This window comes from Balaenoptera musculus, chromosome 6 (assembly GCF_009873245.2).
Source record: "Balaenoptera musculus isolate JJ_BM4_2016_0621 chromosome 6, mBalMus1.pri.v3, whole genome shotgun sequence".
Taxonomy (NCBI): Eukaryota; Metazoa; Chordata; class Mammalia; order Artiodactyla; family Balaenopteridae; genus Balaenoptera; species Balaenoptera musculus.
Genome location: NC_045790.1, coordinates 58,029,099 through 58,036,597, shown reverse-complemented (window position 1 = coordinate 58,036,597; position 7,499 = coordinate 58,029,099).

The following is a 7,499-nucleotide window of genomic DNA, read 5'->3' as shown; positions in this document are numbered from 1 at the left end:
CATGGGTAACCACATGGACCATATGGAGAATAAATCAAGGAAACTTAAATATGTACTGGGAAGAATTTCTGAAGCCAGGAAATGCAGCACAAGCTTGCTCTTCTGCCAACCTGTTAGAAGACTCGTGCTTGACTCACAGCGAACTGTGTCCTGTGGCTGGCAGCCAGGAGACTTTGGTGAGGTTGTGGGCATGAAAGGAACAAATGTCCACTGAACAGACTCCTGCCTCCTCATTAAGGCTCAGAAATGAGATCTCAGCTAGTTGGGCCTTGGAGAGGCAGGCTGAGACTCCGAACACTGCAGTCAATGCAAAATCAAATGGTCAAATCTTCCTCGTGCTGTGGAGAAGTCACGGGAAGCCAGCAGTCTTTGGAATTCCAGGATGGTGTCCTGTTTTGTTCCGTACAGAAAAGAAGAGATTCCCCTTTCCTACAGCTACTTAATCAATGTGATATGCCTCTCTCCTTCATGAAGATCGCTTCTTCAGCTCTTGCTGAAACTTTGCTCTTCTTGGAGCAAATGCTTATAAGAAAGGAAAGCTCCACAGATCATGAAGACTTAGAGAAAAGATGCCACCATGTCCCCTTGCCTTTTCCATCTCTCTAAGTGCCCATACTCCCATTCCTCCTTTCTCCTTCAACCAGCAAACAATGCCCCCAAGTAAAACATCACAGACACAAAGACTACAAGGGACCACCAGCATAGCACAGTCACTTAAACTTGAAACTTCTTTAGGTTTACTAGAATTGTCCTGCCTATAATTATTAACCCACAGACAAAAAAAAAAAAAAAAAAAAAAAATGGATTGGAACTGCCCTTCTCCATTTTTCAGACTCCTCCCTTCAAGTCCCTGAATTCAGTGACTCTCCCTTTAAGGTTCCCACTGTTACTTCACTATAATTCACTTAGTTGAAATGTCGGTCAGGGGAACATTGCATAGAATATGACTTGCTTAGCTATTTACTTTGAAGAATAATTCAAATTCGTTATGACATATATGTGTTGAGGCATAGGAGGAATCTTACAAATTCAAGTCTAACGTATAATCATAATTTTACTTTTCCGAAAGAAAACAGCTAACATTTTCCTGAGGAATTGTTCAGTACTTGGTGAAGTCCTTTGGATAAACAGAGTTAAGACAGAGTGACATATAATATAAGGTTCCCACTGCAGCATCATAGCTGACAGCAAAATTCCGAGGTTGCTCAGTGATGTGTTTTTGATAGTTTGTATTTTGGTTAACTGTTATTGCTTAGATGTGTGCATACAAATGTACAGAATTTCGGCTGTCTCAAGTTCTCTGCTTTGAGGATATGTTTAATCCTCTTTAAGGATAAGTGATTTTATTATTTTAGAGTCGGTCTCCTATAGTGTAAAAGCGTCCATTCATGTGCATAGCATTTGCTATGGGTGAGCAATGTGGGCTCCAGGCCATTCTTGGCCAGAAAGGGTTTCCAAAGAAGTGCTTATTGCTTGAGCAGTCTCCTTCCTAGGATAAAAGAAAAGAAATTTTCTTAGGTCTTGGAAATGTATCTTTGTTCAGTGCAATTGCACCAAACATATGGGTCTTTAAAAGATGCCTGAGGATCTAATGTGCTTATCTGAGTGTTGAATATGGGTGTGGTACATTTCTCTGAGCCCTAGTTTTTAGAGGGTTCATAGAGTTTGGGGGGTTTTTTTCCTAACAGTTGAAAAACTTTCTTGAGGGCTCTTCAACTTGTTTGTTTGCTTGCTTTTCATTTGGCTTGGTTTTTTGTTCTTTGTTTTAGAGTGTCTCCCTCCCCTCCCCTTGAATGTATATCATCTCTTTGAATTTCCTGCCACAACAACTGTTTCAGTAAAAGAAATGAGAAGCAGGAAGGGCCTTGGATTTGTTTCCTTGGATTGGATTCAGTGAGATTGAATGGCCACACCTAAATCTCATGATCTGTTGTGTCACATTTTCCCGTGTCTACATGGCAAAAATTACTAAAGAGAAGCCAATCCATTGCTTATTGTATTTTTTTTCTTTTTGTTTATGTTTTAGCAATCTTAATGCCAATCTCAGATTGGAAGTGTCCATAACAAATCCATCATATGAAAATCAATGATTAAGATGATTAGTAAAAAAAAGTTTTGCATATATAATTTTTGACCTGATTGTTGAATGTATCTCAATTTATTTTATTCAAGAACATTTTGATTTTATTAAATGGTGGCAAAATATATTTATAGCAAAAATTTATCCCAAATTCCTTCCTTTCTACCTCCTAATTTCTAGAGCAAATAAAAGTGTGAATTTAGGAAAATTCCATGCTAATTATTATTTTCTTATCCAAATTAAATAAATCCTTATTTCTTCCTCCAAATATGGCTCACTCTCCTCATAGGACAAATCTTTCCTCCAGGCACAGTTCTAAATGACATGTAATGGCTCTATACTGAAGCAGTTGCAACGGCATTCACATACCTAGAACAGTGTTTGGTACAAAATAGGTGCTCAGTAAATATTTGTTGAATGAGTGAGTTGTAATTGATAAAATAATGAAGCTTCTCCAGCCATGAGAACAAAATTGAATTTTCTCAAACACTCCTAGGAAATTTTGGACATATAGAAAGTAATGGGTTTGAGGAAGTATGAACAATTCAAAGACCTAACTTCTAATAATCCACCACCTTCCCCCTGCCCCTTTCATCATCCTAATTAACAATTTCATCATCATAATCATCTCAGGAAGTCATCTTAAGATCAAAGACAGGTGGAAATTCATTGTGCATTAACCATTATTTTTCATTTGAATGATATGAAATGCCATCACTATTCTCTCAATTTATTATGTTCACTTTACTTGCATATGTTAGTATATGCAGAAAAAAAAAGTATAATTGTTTTCAGAGGTTTGTTGTGACCTCATTCCCCTTACCCTTCTTTCCTTTAAGATTTTAAGTTATTCAATACTATATTTTCATACCACAAGCAGGTTAAGGAGGCAGAGGCTAAAGAAATTGATATATGATGTTCTGTAGATTGTTTTAGATTTAGTGATTCGCTGATTGTCAAAATGCCTTAACAAATGAAAACTCCCCACCAAAAATATTCAACGATTATTATTTCTACTTCCTGAAAAATGGCACAAAATCACCACCAAACTGAGCAGTTGAACTAGTGCCTAAATACAGACTAAATTACCAAGTGGAATTTTTTCTTTCTAATTCGAAATTCAGTCAATTACAATAGGTCGCCTTATGACATGATATGCCATTGAGTGATTCTTTGAGCAAATATTGATTGCAATAATGATTTTCCTAATGAGTCAAAATATGTTGTACAGTACAAGTATTGTTATACATGTTTTTCAGGAGCAGGACTTGGAACAAAAGTTCATAACGTCATGCTATGTATTGAACACTCCTAGTATGACTTAACTAAATGGTAAATGTATCCATTGGAACTCATTAGATGGGGTCTTTTTTTTGCTTTAAGATTGAGAAGAGTACTTTTTTAAATGACATAGCCTCTGATTTGTGGGTGTACAGATTCAGTCAACAAAAATTTATCAGTCATGTACTTTGAGCTGTTGACTTCTCTGTGCACTGCAGATGTAGCAAAGAATGTAACAAAGTCCCTATTGTCATGGAGCAGATTGTGTGGGGCCCCATGGGCCTTCATAGTGACTTTTACCATGAGTGAGATGGAAAAAATTGGAGGGTTTCAAAGAGGAGTAATATGAATTTATATTTCAAAAGAATACTCTGCTGCGTTGAAAATAAATACAGAGAAGCAAGTGTGCAGGAAGCAAGACCAGTTACGAGGCCATTGCACAAATCTAGCCAAAGACAGTAGTGGGTTAGAGTAGAAAGTTAGCAGTGGACATGAACAATGGGGTTGAATTCTGAAAAGAGAGCCAACTAACTGTCATTGCTGATGAATTGGTCATGTGGTATAAGAGCATAAGAAGAATCAAAGACGACGCAAAGGATTGAGCTTGAGGAAAAGGAAAAACTGAGTTTACATTTGCCAAAATGGAGACAACTATGAAGAGAGTTTGGAAGGGAAGATGCAGATGCCATTTTTGTACTTATGCTTGAGTTGCTTGTTAGACAGCAAATGTTATGCACAAAAAGACTTTTCTAGTTTATTCATTCAAATAAATATTGGTTGAGCACCTACTGTGAGCTAGGCGCTGCATGTACAGTGGAAAACAAAAATAGACATGTACTCTGTCCATACATTGAATTTTGGTCTAGTTTGGAAGTCTGTCATTAAACAAGGAATGATACCATTAAATGTAAAGTTACAACTGTGAAAAGTGATATGGATGAAAGGTACATAATATAGATAATGGGGCTTTGACTTGGATCAGGAGATTAGGAAAGGCTTTTCTGAAGAAGTGAAGGTTGAGATGAGATCTTAAGAACAACTAAAGCATATCATGTTCTAAATGAAAACATGTTTGTGTGATGAACCACCAACTCTTAATTAAAGCCAGTGTCCAGGATGTGGTAGAAACTCAGGAATTTAGAACAATAGAAGTTCCAAGCAAAGAAAGTGGAAACAAATGGGAAAAGGAATGGTGTGAAAGAAGAACACATAGAATAGGAAATATGAGAAAGAAGGGACTTCAAAGTGAAATTTCAGACTTCCCTTCCAGTTCACTGGAGGGAAATATTCACCCTTAATACAGTGCAGCAAAAAGAGCTAATTAGACCATCCACCAAAAGCTGAATGCTGAGTGTTTGTGGGAGTGGAATTATAACATCACTAAGTCTTGAATTTCACACACCATATTTATTGGCACTTCGTCTTAAATTTCCTTCCCTGTCATCTTTTATTACAAAAGATAGCATTTACATTTTATTTGACATCCTGCAAATATAATACTCTTCACAAGAATTTGTTTCTTTAAAAAATGCCAGAGTCAGCTTGTTTAGTGATTATTATTTTATTGCTACCACATTTCACTGTCATTTATTTATTGTCTTTGCAAAATTTAATTCTGACGAAAAATGGGAATGGAGGAGACTTAAAGAGGAACACCTTTCCTATCTATAAATATAAGTCTCTAGTAATGAGGAGAGTAAAAGATCTTGAAGAACTCCAGGATGAGGGGGAAATTCCATCAGCCTCTCTATCTTTGTGGGTTCCATTTAACACGAAAAAGAGATGGAAACAGTATTGGATTGTGTGAAAGCATTTACATTATTCTCATGGTTTCTTCCCAACCGCCAACACTGATTCCAGACAATTTTACTGTGTAAGGAGAAGGTGTAATTGATGTTGCAGTCACTGATTATCACCACAAATTTTGAACATCAAGACCCTATTGATTCCATGAATCCATTGCTCTGTGTATAAGTAGTGGGTTGAGTGTTAGCTGAAGGAGAAATGGACTCCATGACATTTGAAACCTTCTGCCAGTCCTGAGCCTCTTTGTCCACACATCTATTTCTTGCCCTTCATCTACTCTACTCTGTTAACACTGGGAGACTGACCACTGCCTCCTACCTGGAAAGGAGTCTCAGATGTCCCTGGCCTGGCACTTTTTTAGGGTGCAATTATCCTAGTGATGTGCCTGCCAGCCTCCTTCTTTCCTCCCTGGAATCAAATTTAAATAATAAGAAATGTTAAAATGCATACAAGCAACAACAATAGTGTAAGACTTCAGCTTATACAATTATTGTTCTACACGTTTTCTGTTTCTTTATTAGTACAGAAAACTCTAAAATAAGTCATAGGCCATTTGTTGGCATTAACCTCGGGGACCAAGGGTAAAAGGGGCTCAAGGCTTACATATCTGAGTACCGGGAAAAAAACAGAGTCAGCTGATTTACCTAAGGGTCTTGAAAGGAATACCCTGGGGATTAATTTAGCTCGAGTTGAGATTTAATTTGAAGTTTTTCTTCTCTTATTTGACTTTGAAAACATGCAAAGAAAAAAATATTACTATAATGACAATTTACTGTTCTATTGTTCCTGAGTCTGCTACTTTCAAAGCACAAATCAATAATATTTAAACTGAGCTTAAAGTGCTTTCATATATCACCACCAATCCTGAAATCAAAGCTCTGGTACAACTACAAAATGTCACCTTAAGATTTTTTTTTTTTTTTAGTCAATAGAGGTTTTTGTTGTTGTTCTTGTTACTTTTCTTTTTTAAAAAAGACACACAATTTAGGAAAATTTAGAAAACCTATTTCTTCCAATAATAATTGGAGCACTTTTGTAGGCTGTGTGGCTATTGCTAAAGACTATTTTACACATGACAAGCTTTTTTATTCAAATTTATCACGTATTTGCTCACTCGATTAGTAGTTCTGGTAAAGTCTTATTCTTAAAGTCTCATGTATGCTAAGCACTCTCAGAATTGCAGATAAATGGCTTTAGAACAGAAGATGGTGCAGCAGATGGGGTCTTGGTTGCACAACAGACATAAAAGACACTTAGAAAGCCACATCTTGGGGAGCAACACTTCCAGAAGTAAGTTGGTGGATGATTAATATAGTTGTGAGTTCGGTCAGCTACTGCAATTCCAATTCTTTAGCATTCCAAGGGCATTTTGGCATAGTCTTACAGATTTTTCAATGGTGAGGGATTCATGTCTGTTCATTACCTGATTACCAATGACCAAAACAAGCTTGAATAATCAGTCTGATCCTCAATTTTATACAGATAATTTAAAAAATAAAACCAAGGGTCTAGGAGTTAATACCAGAAGGAAGAGATCGTGTGTGGGCTTGTTCCACAGAGGAAAGCGTCATAACTTTAGTGATAAACTATAAGCTGATATTGATAAAAGTGGAACACACCCTCTGAAAGGCTCCTTTAATTGATCAAGTGGTCGGTTTCTATAAATATTTATGTGGCAAGCGTGAGGCAGAAGATCATCTGCACTTAAAAGAGGAAAGATTCTGAAAGTTAGATTCTGAATGCTTATGTTTTTATGGTATTTGTTACCTGGCTATTTTTATTTTCTCCTTGAGTAATTAAATTACTATGACTTACCTTAATTCTCCCCCATGGTGATCACTGAAAAGAATATCTGGATTTAATTACTGGGAGAGTTAAGGTTTATCTTAGATCACAGTATTTATACTGATATCTGAATTGGAAAGTTGAGCCTGCCCCTTTATTCCACCCTTGGGCATGGAACATGCAGGAAGATCATATGATATCATCTAGAGGTTGACAGAATAACAGAACCATACCTTGAAAAGGAACAAATGAATAGTCTTGACCACCCCAGTAAACGAAGGACTTTTCTTTCTTTCACCTGCATGGTACTTTTGTTATATACTGTCCACTGTGCACATCTAACAACCTGCTTAATATTCTTCTTTATCTGCATTCCTCATTTTCCCAGCTACAAAATAATAAATTCCCTCAGGGCTAGAACTGCATCTTACCTAACTCCATCCAATGTTGGATTTTTAAAAGGCTCAACTCTCATTTTCACAGTTTATGTGTGTTACCCAAGTTGCAACTCTGAATTTGATTTTTGTTCAGGTAAAAAACCCAGCTG